This window comes from Pavona decussata, unplaced genomic scaffold (assembly GCF_977016875.1).
Source record: "Pavona decussata unplaced genomic scaffold, jaPavDecu1.1 SCAFFOLD_91, whole genome shotgun sequence".
Classification (NCBI taxonomy): domain Eukaryota; kingdom Metazoa; phylum Cnidaria; class Anthozoa; order Scleractinia; family Agariciidae; genus Pavona; species Pavona decussata.
In genome coordinates this window covers 3,660,001-3,675,833 of record NW_028145508.1, presented here as the reverse complement: position 1 = coordinate 3,675,833, position 15,833 = coordinate 3,660,001, and the positions used below count along the sequence as shown (strand labels likewise).

At 39.7% G+C, this 15,833-nt stretch overlaps 1 long non-coding RNA gene across 1 annotated transcript in view; it reads left to right on the top strand.

Moving 5' to 3' along the window:
* Positions 1–8,118: 8,118 nt before the first annotated feature.
* The window catches only part of LOC146474271 (uncharacterized), an 18,341-nt gene continuing 10,626 nt past the window's right edge, over positions 8,119–15,833 (top strand). Inside the window, exons 1-2 of the long non-coding RNA XR_014866214.1 lie at positions 8,119–8,241; positions 14,226–14,354. This is a non-coding gene — a long non-coding RNA (uncharacterized LOC146474271). The remainder of the gene's footprint in view (positions 8,242–14,225; positions 14,355–15,833) is intronic.

Here is a 15,833-nt window from a genome sequence, read left to right as displayed (position 1 = left end):
ACTTCTCCAAAGTACTTTAATAAGAAAAGTAACGGGACAAGATGGGAGAATTTGTTCTTTGATATTAGAGGTTAAAGGGTTAACTGAGATGAAAACTGAACTACAACGTCGATCTGTACGGATGCCAAGCCTTGGTTAGAATGAACAATCACAATCATACATTGAGCGTTTTCCTTTTATAAAACAAAATTAAAATAATGAAAAAATTCTCTTGTCGTTAAAGGGAGAGTTTCACGGTTCGGCGCATGTGCGAGCGATAACGTAAGCGCTGTCAAGACAATTGTTTTTGGACCAATTAGAAGCGAGTAAACAACACCGGCGGGATACGGCGGGCAAGTTTTATAACTTGCTGGCATAAAAATAAAACTGACATGACCGGCCAGTGTTTTGGTCACGTTTCAGAAAGAAACAAAAAGGCTGTCCATGTAAAACACATGGGGATTTTTGCAGCGCCGCTTCTTGAATGTCCCATGACATTCAAGAAATGCCAGAACTTATGCGAACGTATACGGTTTTATTTTAGTACAATGTCGATATCTCGAGGCATCGACCTTTTTTTATTACGCGCGGTTCGAAAAGCCGAGAAGCTCCCTAAATCCAGTATTTCATCAGCATTCAGTGATAAACTTACTATATAGTGTTTACGCTCGATAACCTGATTTTATTAGACCAGCGAGAAGGCGAAGAACGAGAAATCCGCAAGCTTCAAGAAGCGATGCGACTGTTTAGTAACAAGAACGACTGTTTAGTAACAAGAACACTGAGCGTCCTTCCGAGATGCTGTAATGCATTTGAGAAAACTCTGCCATAGTGGCAAATCAAAACTGCGTTTGCCATTCGCAATGACCATAATTGTATAGATAAATGAATACCTTACAATAGATTTTGTAGTTTGCCGCAAATCTTTTGGATTTTTTTCTACTGCCCGCTATTCGAGCCCGCTAATAGACTACAACTAACTCGCACATTTGATCTCATATTTATTCGCTTCGCGTCTCACTGTTGTACAATTTTTTCCATCCAAAGCAAAACACTGATGTTTGATGCTGTTTGTCCGTCGAATTCTCCGTTTTTGACGGTTGAATTCCATATGAACAAACAGTACGATTGAAATCTAGAAAATCCTCGTGAGTTCATCCAAAGCTAGTTGGTGACCTTTGCCATTTCCAGCGAAAGCAGATGTGCCGCGAAATCGTTGTCTATTTTAAACAGACTTATCCCTTTACCAATTTTCCACGTTTGGTGGACGTATCTTGTTAACCGCACAGGATTTCTACATCCACTCCACTCTGTCCGTTTAACTTCTGTGCTTGCAGAGAGTCCACAGAAAGTCCCGTCGCCGGTCGATAGCGCCATCGACAAAAATGTCGTTTTCGGATGCTAAAACACTTTTAACCTTACAAAAATCGAACTTATATTTACAACAGGAAACAAAGATTATAAAAAGTGAAGAACGAATAGCGGATGATCCAAATTCGGGCGCGATTTCAACAGATTGTTCCACCACAAGGTCGCATCGAATTTAGTGTCGACCGGTACAATTCATTTTTGAGCCGGTCTGCTCGCGCATGCGCTTGACCGTAAACTAATCACAAGTGCGTTTTTCCCCCTAGCTTTTCATACTTTTGATCATTGCCTGATCATTTTGTTGAAATAAACAACGAGGTATTTCTCTATTCATTTTGTGAGTTTTAGCATGTACCTCAAGACGTACCACTTGGAAGACAGCTGTTCATGTTATATGTAGATGCAACTCAATTTTAGACAGTCAGATGTGAGCGCTAGCCGAAAGGGGTCTGCCTAATAAGGTCTAGGGGCCGGCTTTCCTCTCCCTCTTTGTCGGACTGAGCACAAGACCATCTCCGCTGGCATAAGAGACCTGCGGTGTCAGAGGTTTCTTTTGCCAGGACTGTTGTATTATTTCAGAATAAAAAGCAGCGAGATTAAAACATGACGTTTCGGCGACAACATGTAACATGATGATCACATTAACAGGATGATTACATTGACTTTCAGGCCTTCTTTGCGAAGAGAAATAAGCGCGCGGTCAGTGGATCAGCGATTCAGGCGATCGACAGAACGGTATCAGTTGTGACTTTGCTGGGGAGCGAATGTACCTGACAGGAAAACAACGTAAAGGTCTTTGTAAGTCTTGAACAATCATGTTTTATTTTATGTTGTTTCTTTTAATTTCACTGTCGTGTTTGCTTTAGATCGAGAACGAAATATTTTCGAATCAGCGATGTCATTGATTATTCTAGCTGTGAAGTTGTTCGTTTCAAGAACCATCGCTTAACTTATGTTGTTATTTTCGCACTTTTTTTGTGAGAAAACTTCCTTTCAGTTAAATACCGTAAGTTTACCTAGCTTATCAACACAATCAGACTTTCCGCCAATGCCTTAAGGTGGAGTTCCACTGTCGCGTAAATTTTACCTGCGTACAGACGTGAATTAAGCTGGCTTTACGTACGTAAATAGAATAAGACGCGATGTATGAGCGGCGTGCGTAAACGTAAAAAGTTGAACAGCATTCAACTTTTTACGTTTACGCACGCGACTCATACATGATCGCGTCTTATTTTATTTACGTACGTAAAGCCAGCTCAATGCACGTCTGTACTACGCACGTAAAATTTGCGCGACAGTGGAAATCCACCTTTAAGAAGTTGAACAGCACTCAACTTTTTGCTCATACATCGCTTCTTATTCTATTTACGTACGTAAAAACCAGCTAAATTCACTTCTGTACGCACGTAAAATTTACGCGACAGTGGAAATCCACCTTTAGTTACTTTCTAGAATAGGCCTTATCACGGTTTTGACGGATAGGCAAACGGGCTTGAAATAACAGTGTTTGTATGGAAATCCGATGTCAAATGATTTTCATAAAACATCGCTTCTGAAAAATAACAGGCTTGAAATAACAGTGTTTGTATGGAAATCCGATGTCAAATAATTTCCATAAAACATCGCTTCTGAAAAATTCATGAATTGGAAACTTTTGGCACTAAAAAAAGGATTTTAAGAAAGAAATTAGACGGATGTAACCGTGACGGAAAGCGTCCAGTCGTGTTTTGAACTTTCCATACATTATAATAATGATCGTTTATTCAACCTTTTTGCAGTATAAACTGAATAACAAGGCGGGTCATTAATTACGTACAAATATATCGGACACATAAATATAACTGTTAATGTTAATACATATCACATTTCGCTATTTCAAACAAGATTCTGGTATTTTATGGTGCAAAAATTTCCAAATCTGTTAGTTCTTGCGGAGGCAGATTCTCCTGTTCTATAAAGGGCATACGGTCTTGTGTTCGCAACTCTCGGCACTAAACTTCGTAGCAGGTCGGAAGAGGAGTAACTTGGCTTGAGAAATGTTATACACGCATCCTCCCTCCTCTGGCACAGCAAGATTAAGCCTGACTTCTTAAGCGCGTCCTCATAGCACAGAGAAGGAAAGATAATTTTTAGCGCCCTCTTTTGTATTGACTCAATTTGATCACTTAAGTATTGCGTGAGGCCAGCCCAAGCGGGACTCGCATACTCTAAAACAGACCTGATGATACTACAATAGACAAGAACAAGTTGCCTATCAGTTAGTCCGCATTTCTTAAGGGCGCGTAGTGTATATAGCCGCTTACTCCCTTTCTTTACAATATGATTGACATGCTCGTTCCATGTTAAGTTATCGGACAGGTGAACCCCTAACAGCTTGTAACAGGAAACCTTTTCTATCAGAGAGCTACCAACCAGTAGAGGGGCTGGGGGAAACGGGCAATACTGCAAAAAGCTAATGCACATTTCCTTGCATTTTTTACCGCGAACTATTTTTAGTAGCAGCTACGTTAGCTTTTATGCATAAGCTGTTTACTACGTAATATAAAATGGCATTTTCACCGTGTTCTGACCTGTATTTTGTACAACCTGTATTAAGCGGTCACTTAGCCATTCCCCGGCCGAGGGTGACCGCTTAATACGCAAAAAGTTGCCTCTAAGACGTTTACGGTCTTTTCGTGGAGTTAACATCTTGTTTAGCTTGAAGCAAATATTGTCTCTCATTTTAAAACACAGTCTATGCACTGCTGCAAACAAAGGGAGAAAACTGACTGAGCCTCAACAATTCAAACGCACTATATCAGTGGAGCAAAGCATTTGCAAAAACACAGTCGTTATTTAAATTCAATTCAAGCCTTTTCAGTATTACTGTGACACGTTGCATAGCTCTATAACACACTACAACGATTATTAGAGAACTAAAAAACCAAATAGCCGTGCCAAGAAACACAACTTCTTGTGACAAACACTAATATCCGGGCCCGGCATTGCAGCAATTACAGAATGAAGCTCATTGCACGATACAAGCAATGATTAATTCCTGTCCTAACATTACACAAATCTCAACAAGAAAGGCAGTTAAAACTATCAAGCACTTAAAAGAGCCAAGCCAAACCCAGCTGAAATGCCCTATGTGGTATAAAAAAAACGGCGTTGAACACACGGAATAAGAAGTCATATTCAAAACGAAGAGAATTCAAAAGAGGAAACTGAAAAATCATTAGGTGAAAATGACCTGTCGGATGATGCACATATGATGGTTAAATCCAAACCCGCTACAAATACTTGCGAGCAGCGCAGGCTTTTAAAACCAATTTATCCCTTAAAAAAAACCTACTTGTATAAGCTAGATTTAAAAAGGCTAAAACACGCGCCAGAAAGTGACGTAGGCTTGTCAGTCTTTATTTACACACCGAATTCTAAACCATAGGCAGCCCAAACTGACAAAAATCATTATTTTCATAAGAAAACTGGTTATTGGTTCCAAAATAGTCATTTGGAATTCACATTGAAGGAATATTTTTTCAGTCAATTAGTCGATTTTCTTGTGATCAGTGTGATGTTAGAAACAAATTGATCTGCCCCCTCTGTCCCCGCGCTATGTACGGCCCTGTAGAATCTCCAGAGTACTTTTTATAAGAAAAGTAACGGGACAAGATAGCAGAATTTGTTCTTTGATATTAAAGGTCCTGTATTAAGCGGTCAATCTGTATTAAGCGGTATTAGCTAAGCAGTATTAGCTAACCTTCATGAATGGCTCAATGTAAATAAGCTCAGCCTGAATATTGCCAAAACGGAATTAATGTTAATAGGCTCACGGCAGAGACTGGCTAGTACTACAAGTGGCCATTCACTTACTGTACAAATTGAAGGTCACGAAGTTGATAGAGTGCCCCACACCAAATCCTTAGGACTTTACATCGATCAAAATCTTTCGTGGTCCAAACATATTAATAAGACTGCCAAGATTATCCCCTCTGGCATAGGTGCACTTAAAAAACTGAGGCCTTCATTTGCGACGATACAGCAATATTACTATATAGAGCCCTTATTGAACCATATTTTGATTATTGCTGTCCTGTGTGGGACGGTCTCAGCAACGAATTAGCTGACAAATTACAAAAACTACAAAATCGCGCCATTCGGGTCATAACAAAGTCAGATTACTATTCTAGCGCTACCGCCCTACGCGGTAAGCTGGGATGGGATAATCTCTGTACCAGAAGGAAGAAGCAAAAATTGAAAATCATGTTTAAAACTTTAAATGATCAGTCTCCGGAATACCTGAAAGGCCTATTTAAGCCCTTTAGCACGGACTATGGACTTAGAAATAGTGACAACAAATTGGCTCTGCCTAAGTCTCGTACCGATTTTTTGAAAGGTAGTTTCTGCTACAGTGGGGCACATTTGTGGAACAGCCTTCCATCTAACGTCAGAGCCATTAGATCTTTTACTAATTTTAGAAATGAGATAGATCGCCAATTGTCCTCCTCGTACTCCCACACGGCAAACATGTAAATCAGTTTTAATTTTTAATTTTTGTCTTGTAACTGATGTTTTTACTGTGTCTAAATAAAGTTTATGTATGTATGTATGTATGTATGTATGTATGTATGTATGTATGTATGTATGTATGTATGTATGTATGTATGTATGTATGTATGTATGTATGTATGTATGTATGTATGTAAGCGGTCACTTAGCCATTCCCCGGGGGTGACCGCTTAATACAGGTTCGACTGTATTTTAATAACTTCTCCAAAGTACTTTAATAAGAAAAGTAACGGGACAAGATGGGAGAATTTGTTCTTTGATATTAGAGGTTAAAGGGTTAACTGAGATGAAAACTGAACTACAACGTCGATCTGTACGGATGCCAAGCCTTGGTTAGAATGAACAATCACAATCATACATTGAGCGTTTTCCTTTTATAAAACAAAATTAAAATAATGAAAAAATTCTCTTGTCGTTAAAGGGAGAGTTTCACGGTTCGGCGCATGTGCGAGCGATAACGTAAGCGCTGTCAAGACAATTGTTTTTGGACCAATTAGAAGCGAGTAAACAACACCGGCGGGATACGGCGGGCAAGTTTTATAACTTGCTGGCATAAAAATAAAACTGACATGACCGGCCAGTGTTTTGGTCACGTTTCAGAAAGAAACAAAAAGGCTGTCCATGTAAAACACATGGGGATTTTTGCAGCGCCGCTTCTTGAATGTCCCATGACATTCAAGAAATGCCAGAACTTATGCGAACGTATACGGTTTTATTTTAGTACAATGTCGATATCTCGAGGCATCGACCTTTTTTTATTACGCGCGGTTCGAAAAGCCGAGAAGCTCCCTAAATCCAGTATTTCATCAGCATTCAGTGATAAACTTACTATATAGTGTTTACGCTCGATAACCTGATTTTATTAGACCAGCGAGAAGGCGAAGAACGAGAAATCCGCAAGCTTCAAGAAGCGATGCGACTGTTTAGTAACAAGAACGACTGTTTAGTAACAAGAACACTGAGCGTCCTTCCGAGATGCTGTAATGCATTTGAGAAAACTCTGCCATAGTGGCAAATCAAAACTGCGTTTGCCATTCGCAATGACCATAATTGTATAGATAAATGAATACCTTACAATAGATTTTGTAGTTTGCCGCAAATCTTTTGGATTTTTTTCTACTGCCCGCTATTCGAGTTGGCTAATAGACTACAATTAACTCGCACATTTGATCTCATATTTATTCGCTTCGCGTCTCACTGTTGTACAATTTTTTCCATCCAAAGCAAAACACTGATGTTTGATGCTGTTTGTCCGTCGAATTCTCCGTTTTTGACGGTTGAATTCCATATGAACAAACAGTACGATTGAAATCTAGAAAATCCTCGTGAGTTCATCCAAAGCTAGTTGGTGACCTTTGCCATTTCCAGCGAAAGCAGATGTGCCGCGAAATCGTTGTCTATTTTAAACAGACTTATCCCTTTACCAATTTTCCACGTTTGGTGGACGTATCTTGTTAACCGCACAGGATTTCTACATCCACTCCACTCTGTCCGTTTAACTTCTGTGCTTGCAGAGAGTCCACAGAAAGTCCCGTCGCCGGTCGATAGCGCCATCGACAAAAATGTCGTTTTCGGATGCTAAAACACTTTTAACCTTACAAAAATCGAACTTATATTTACAACAGGAAACAAAGATTATAAAAAGTGAAGAACGAATAGCGGATGATCCAAATTCGGGCGCGATTTCAACAGATTGTTCCACCACAAGGTCGCATCGAATTTAGTGTCGACCGGTACAATTCATTTTTGAGCCGGTCTGCTCGCGCATGCGCTTGACCGTAAACTAATCACAAGTGCGTTTTTCCCCCTAGCTTTTCATACTTTTGATCATTGCCTGATCATTTTGTTGAAATAAACAACGAGGTATTTCTCTATTCATTTTGTGAGTTTTAGCATGTACCTCAAGACGTACCACTTGGAAGACAGCTGTTCATGTTATATGTAGATGCAACTCAATTTTAGACAGTCAGATGTGAGCGCTAGCCGAAAGGGGTCTGCCTAATAAGGTCTAGGGGCCGGCTTTCCTCTCCCTCTTTGTCGGACTGAGCACAAGACCATCTCCGCTGGCATAAGAGACCTGCGGTGTCAGAGGTTTCTTTTGCCAGGACTGTTGTATTATTTCAGAATAAAAAGTAGCGAGATTAAAACATGACGTTTCGGCGACAACATGTAACATGATGATCACATTAACAGGATGATTACATTGACTTTCAGGCCTTCTTTGCGAAGAGAAATAAGCGCGCGGTCAGTGGATCAGCGATTCAGGCGATCGACAGAACGGTATCAGTTGTGACTTTGCTGGGGAGCGAATGTACCTGACAGGAAAACAACGTAAAGGTCTCAGTAAGTCTTGAACAATCATGTTTTATTTTATGTTGTTTCTTTTAATTTCACTGTCGTGTTTGCTTTAGATCGAGAACGAAATATTTTCGAATTAGCGATGTCATTGATTATTCTAGCTGTGAAGTTGTTCGTTTCAAGAACCATCGCTTAACTTATGTTGTTATTTTCGCACTTTTTTTTGTGAGAAAACTTGCTTTCAGTTAAATACCGTAAGTTTACCTAGCTTATCAACACAATCAGACTTTCCGCCAATGCCTTAAGGTGGAGTTCCACTGTCGCGTAAATTTTACCTGCGTACAGACGTGAATTAAGCTGGCTTTACGTACGTAAATAGAATAAGACGCGATGTATGAGCGGCGTGCGTAAACGTAAAGAGTTGAACAGCATTCAACTTTTTACGTTTACGCACGCGACTCATACATGATCGCGTCTTATTTTATTTACGTACGTAAAGCCAGCTCAATGCACGTCTGTACTACGCACGTAAAATTTGCGCGACAGTGGAAATCCACCTTTAAGAAGTTGAACAGCACTCAACGTTTTCCTCATACATCGCTTCTTATTCTATTTACGTACGTAAAAACCAGCTAAATTCACTTCTGTACGCACGTAAAATTTACGCGACAGTGGAAATCCACCTTTAGTTACTTTCTAGAATAGGCCTTATCACGGTTTTGACGGATAGGCAAACGGGCTTGAAATAACAGTGTTTGTATGGAAATCCGATGTCAAATGATTTTCATAAAACATCGCTTCTGAAAAATAACAGGCTTGAAATAACAGTGTTTGTATGGAAATCCGATGTCAAATAATTTCCATAAAACATCGCTTCTGAAAAATTCATGAATTGGAAACTTTTGGCACTAAAAAAAGGATTTTAAGAAAGAAATTAGACGGATGTAACCGTGACGGAAAGCGTCCAGTCGTGTTTTGAACTTTCCATACATTATAATAATGATCGTTTATTCAACCTTTTTGCAGTTTAAACTGAATAACAAGGCGGGTCATTAATTACGTACAAATATATCGGACACATAAATATAACTGTTAATGTTAATACATATCACATTTCGCTATTTCAAACAAGATTCTGGTATTTTATGGTGCAAAAATTTCCAAATCTGTTAGTTCTTGCGGAGGCAGATTCTCCTGTTCTATAAAGGGCATACGGTCTTGTGTTCGCAACTCTCGGCACTAAACTTCGTAGCAGGTCGGAAGAGGAGTAACTTGGCTTGAGAAATGTTATACACGCATCCTCCCTCCTCTGGCACAGCAAGATTAAGCCTGACTTCTTAAGCGCGTCCTCATAGCACAGAGAAGGAAAGATAATTTTTAGCGCCCTCTTTTGTATTGACTCAATTTGATCACTTAAGTATTGCGTGAGGCCAGCCCAAGCGGGACTCGCATACTCTAAAACAGACCTGATGATACTACAATAGACAAGAACAAGTTGCCTATCAGTTAGTCCGCATTTCTTAAGGGCGCGTAGTGTATATAGCCGCTTACTCCCTTTCTTTACAATATGATTGACATGCTCGTTCCATGTTAAGTTATCGGACAGGTGAACCCCTAACAGCTTGTAACAGGAAACCTTTTCTATCAGAGAGCTACCAACCAGTAGAGGGGCTGGGGGAAACGGGCAATACTGCAAAAAGCTAATGCACATTTCCTTGCATTTTTTACCGCGAACTATTTTTAGTAGCAGCTACGTTAGCTTTTATGCATAAGCTGTTTACTACGTAATATAAAATGGCATTTTCACCGTGTTCTGGCCTGTATTTTGTACAACCTGTATTAAGCGGTCACTTAGCCATTCCCCGGCCGAGGGTGACCGCTTAATACGCAAAAAGTTGCCTCTAAGACGTTTACGGTCTTTTCGTGGAGTTAACATCTTGTTTAGCTTGAAGCAAATATTGTCTCTCATTTTAAAACACAGTCTATGCACTGCTGCAAACAAAGGGAGAAAACTGACTGAGCCTCAACAATTCAAACGCACTATATCAGTGGAGCAAAGCATTTGCAAAAACACAGTCGTTATTTAAATTCAATTCAAGCCTTTTCAGTATTACTGTGACACGTTGCATAGCTCTATAACACACTACAACGATTATTAGAGAACTAAAAAACCAAATAGCCGTGCCAAGAAACACAACTTCTTGTGACAAACACTAATATCCGGGCCCGGCATTGCAGCAATTACAGAATGAAGCTCATTGCACGATACAAGCAATGATTAATTCCTGTCCTAACATTACACAAATCTCAACAAGAAAGGCAGTTAAAACTATCAAGCACTTAAAAGAGCCAAGCCAAACCCAGCTGAAATGCCCTATGTGGTATAAAAAAAACGGCGTTGAACACACGGAATAAGAAGTCATATTCAAAACGAAGAGAATTCAAAAGAGGAAACTGAAAAATCATTAGGTGAAAATGACCTGTCGGATGATGCACATATGATGGTTAAATCCAAACCCGCTACAAATACTTGCGAGCAGCGCAGGCTTTTAAAACCAATTTATCCCTTAAAAAAAACCTACTTGTATAAGCTAGATTTAAAAAGGCTAAAACACGCGCCAGAAAGTGACGTAGGCTTGTCAGTCTTTATTTACACACCGAATTCTAAACCATAGGCAGCCCAAACTGACAAAAATCATTATTTTCATAAGAAAACTGGTTATTGGTTCCAAAATAGTCATTTGGAATTCACATTGAAGGAATATTTTTTCAGTCAATTAGTCGATTTTCTTGTGATCAGTGTGATGTTAGAAACAAATTGATCTGCCCCCTCTGTCCCCGCGCTATGTACGGCCCTGTAGAATCTCCAGAGTACTTTTTATAAGAAAAGTAACGGGACAAGATAGGAGAATTTGTTCTTTGATATTAAAGGTCCTGTATTAAGCGGTCAATCTGTATTAAGCGGTATTAGCTAAGCAGTATTAGCTAACCTTCATGAATGGCTCAATGTAAATAAGCTCAGCCTGAATATTGCCAAAACGGAATTAATGTTAATAGGCTCACGGCAGAGACTGGCTAGTACTACAAGTGGCCATTCACTTACTGTACAAATTGAAGGTCACGAAGTTGATAGAGTGCCCCACACCAAATCCTTAGGACTTTACATCGATCAAAATCTTTCGTGGTCCAAACATATTAATAAGACTGCCAAGATTATCCCCTCTGGCATAGGTGCACTTAAAAAACTGAGGCCTTCATTTGCGACGATACAGCAATATTACTATATAGAGCCCTTATTGAACCATATTTTGATTATTGCTGTCCTGTGTGGGACGGTCTCAGCAACGAATTAGCTGACAAATTACAAAAACTACAAAATCGCGCCATTCGGGTCATAACAAAGTCAGATTACTATTCTAGCGCTACCGCCCTACGCGGTAAGCTGGGATGGGATAATCTCTGTACCAGAAGGAAGAAGCAAAAATTGAAAATCATGTTTAAAACTTTAAATGATCAGTCTCCGGAATACCTGAAAGGCCTATTTAAGCCCTTTAGCACGGACTATGGACTTAGAAATAGTGACAACAAATTGGCTCTGCCTAAGTCTCGTACCGATTTTTTGAAACGTAGTTTCTGCTACAGTGGGGCACATTTGTGGAACAGCCTTCCATCTAACGTCAGAGCCATTAGATCTTTTACTAATTTTAGAAATGAGATAGATCGCCAATTGTCCTCCTCGTACTCCCACACGGCAAACATGTAAATCAGTTTTAATTTTTAATTTTTGTCTTGTAACTGATGTTTTTACTGTGTCTAAATAAAGTTTATGTATGTATGTATGTATGTATGTATGTATGTATGTATGTATGTATGTATGTATGTATGTATGTATGTATGTATGTATGTATGTATGTATGTATGTATGTATGTATGTATGTATGTATGTATGTAAGCGGTCACTTAGCCATTCCCCGAGGGTGACCGCTTAATACAGGTTCGACTGTATTTTAATAACTTCTCCAAAGTACTTTAATAAGAAAAGTAACGGGACAAGATGGGAGAATTTGTTCTTTGATATTAGAGGTTAAAGGGTTAACTGAGATGAAAACTGAACTACAACGTCGATCTGTACGGATGCCAAGCCTTGGTTAGAATGAACAATCACAATCATACATTGAGCGTTTTCCTTTTATAAAACAAAATTAAAATAATGAAAAAATTCTCTTGTCGTTAAAGGGAGAGTTTCACGGTTCGGCGCATGTGCGAGCGATAACGTAAGCGCTGTCAAGACAATTGTTTTTGGACCAATAAGAAGCGAGTAAACAACACCGGCGGGATACGGCGGGCAAGTTTTATAACTTGCTGGCATAAAAATAAAACTGACATGACCGGCCAGTGTTTTGGTCACGTTTCAGAAAGAAACAAAAAGGCTGTCCATGTAAAACACATGGGGATTTTTGCAGCGCCGCTTCTTGAATGTCCCATGACATTCAAGAAATGCCAGAACTTATGCGAACGTATACGGTTTTATTTTAGTACAATGTCGATATCTCGAGGCATCGACCTTTTTTTATTACGCGCGGTTCGAAAAGCCGAGAAGCTCCCTAAATCCAGTATTTCATCAGCATTCAGTGATAAACTCACTATATAGTGTTTACGCTCGATAACCTGATTTTATTAGACCAGCGAGAAGGCGAAGAACGAGAAATCCGCAAGCTTCAAGAAGCGATGCGACTGTTTAGTAACAAGAACGACTGTTTAGTAACAAGAACACTGAGCGTCCTTCCGAGATGCTGTAATGCATTTGAGAAAACTCTGCCATAGTGGCAAATCAAAACTGCGTTTGCCATTCGCAATGACCATAATTGTATAGATAAATGAATACCTTACAATAGATTTTGTAGTTTGCCGCAAATCGTTTGGATTTTTTTCTACTGCCCGCTATTCGAGCCCGCTAATAGACTACAACTAACTCGCACATTTGATCTCATATTTATTCGCTTCGCGTCTCACTGTTGTACAATTTTTTCCATCCAAAGCAAAACACTGATGTTTGATGCTGTTTGTCCGTCGAATTCTCCGTTTTTGACGGTTGAATTCCATATGAACAAACAGTACGATTGAAATCTAGAAAATCCTCGTGAGTTCATCCAAAGCTAGTTGGTGACCTTTGCCATTTCCAGCGAAAGCAGATGTGCCGCGAAATCGTTGTCTATTTTAAACAGACTTATCCCTTTACCAATTTTCCACGTTTGGTGGACGTATCTTGTTAACCGCACAGGATTTCTACATCCACTCCACTCTGTCCGTTTAACTTCTGTGCTTGCAGAGAGTCCACAGAAAGTCCCGTCGCCGGTCGATAGCGCCATCGACAAAATTGTCGTTTTCGGATGCTAAAACACTTTTAACCTTACAAAAATCGAACTTATATTTACAACAGGAAACAAAGATTATAAAAAGTGAAGAACGAATAGCGGATGATCCAAATTCGGGCGCGATTTCAACAGATTGTTCCACCACAAGGTCGCATCGAATTTAGTGTCGACCGGTACAATTCATTTTTGAGCCGGTCTGCTCGCGCATGCGCTTGACCGTAAACTAATCACAAGTGCGTTTTTCCCCCTAGCTTTTCATACTTTTGATCATTGCCTGATCATTTTGTTGAAATAAACAACGAGGTATTTCTCTATTCATTTTGTGAGTTTTAGCATGTACCTAAAGACGTACCACTTGGAAGACGGCTGTTCATGTTATATGTAGATGCAACTCAATTTTAGACAGTCAGATGTGAGCGCTAGCCGAAAGGGGTCTGCCTAATAAGGTCTAGGGGCCGGCTTTCCTCTCCCTCTTTGTCGGACTGAGCACAAGACCATCTCCGCTGGCATAAGAGACCTGCGGTGTCAGAGGTTTCTTTTGCCAGGACTGTTGTATTATTTCAGAATAAAAAGTAGCGAGATTAAAACATGACGTTTCGGCGACAACATGTAACATGATGATCACATTAACAGGATGATTACATTGACTTTCAGGCCTTCTTTGCGAAGAGAAATAAGCGCGCGGTCAGTGGATCAGCGATTCAGGCGATCGACAGAACGGTATCAGTTGTGACTTTGCTGGGGAGCGAATGTACCTGACAGGAAAACAACGTAAAGGTCTCAGTAAGTCTTGAACAATCATGTTTTATTTTATGTTGTTTCTTTTCATTTCACTGTCGTGTTTGCTTTAGATCGAGAACGAAATATTTTCGAATTAGCGATGTCATTGATTATTCTAGCTGTGAAGTTGTTCGTTTCAAGAACCATCGCTTAACTTATGTTGTTATTTTCGCACTTTTTTTGTGAGAAAACTTGCTTTCAGTTAAATACCGTAAGTTTACCTAGCTTATCAACACAATCAGACTTTCCGCCAATGCCTTAAGGTGGAGTTCCACTGTCGCGTAAATTTTACCTGCGTACAGACGTGAATTAAGCTGGCTTTACGTACGTAAATAGAATAAGACGCGATGTATGAGCGGCGTGCGTAAACGTAAAAAGTTGAACAGCATTCAACTTTTTACGTTTACGCACGCGACTCATACATGATCGCGTCTTATTTTATTTACGTACGTAAAGCCAGCTCAATGCACGTCTGTACTACGCACGTAAAATTTACGCGACAGTGGAAATCCACCTTTAGTTACTTTCTAGAATAGGCCTTATCACGGTTTTGACGGATAGGCAAACGGGCTTGAAATAACAGTGTTTGTATGGAAATCCGATGTCAAATGATTTTCGTAAAACATCGCTTCTGAAAAATAACAGGCTTGAAATAACAGTGTTTGTATGGAAATCCGATGTCAAATAATTTCCATAAAACATCGCTTCTGAAAAATTCATGAATTGGAAACTTTTGGCACTAAAAAAAGGATTTTAAGAAAGAAATTAGACGGATGTAACCGTGACGGAAAGCGTCCAGTCGTGTTTTGAACTTTCCATACATTATAATAATGATCGTTTATTCAACCTTTTTGCAGTATAAACTGAATAACAAGGCGGGTCATTAATTACGTACAAATATATCGGACACATAAATATAACTGTTAATGTTAATACATATCACATTTCGCTATTTCAAACAAGATTCTGGTATTTTATGGTGCAAAAATTTCCAAATCTGTTAGTTCTTGCGGAGGCAGCCACAAAAACAGATTCTCCTGTTCTATAAAGGGCATACGGTCTTGTGTTCGCAACTCTCGGCACTAAACTTCGTAGCAGGTCGGAAGAGGAGTAACTTGGCTTGAGAAATATTATACACGCATCCTCCCTCCTCTGGCACAGCAAGATTAAGCCTGACTTCTTAAGCTCGTCCTCATAGCACAGAGAAGGAAAGATAATTTTTAGCGCCCTCTTTTGTATTGACTCAATTTGATCACTTAAGTATTGCGTGAGGCCAGCCCAAGCGGGACTCGCATACTCTAAAACAGACCTGATGATACTACAATAGACAAGAACAAGTTGCCTATCAGTTAGTCCGCATTTCTTAAGGGCGCGTAGTGTATATAGCCGCTTACTCCCTTTCTTTACAATATGATTGACATGCTCGTTCCATGTTAAGTTATCGGACAGGTGAACCCCTAACAGCTTGTAACAGGAAACCTT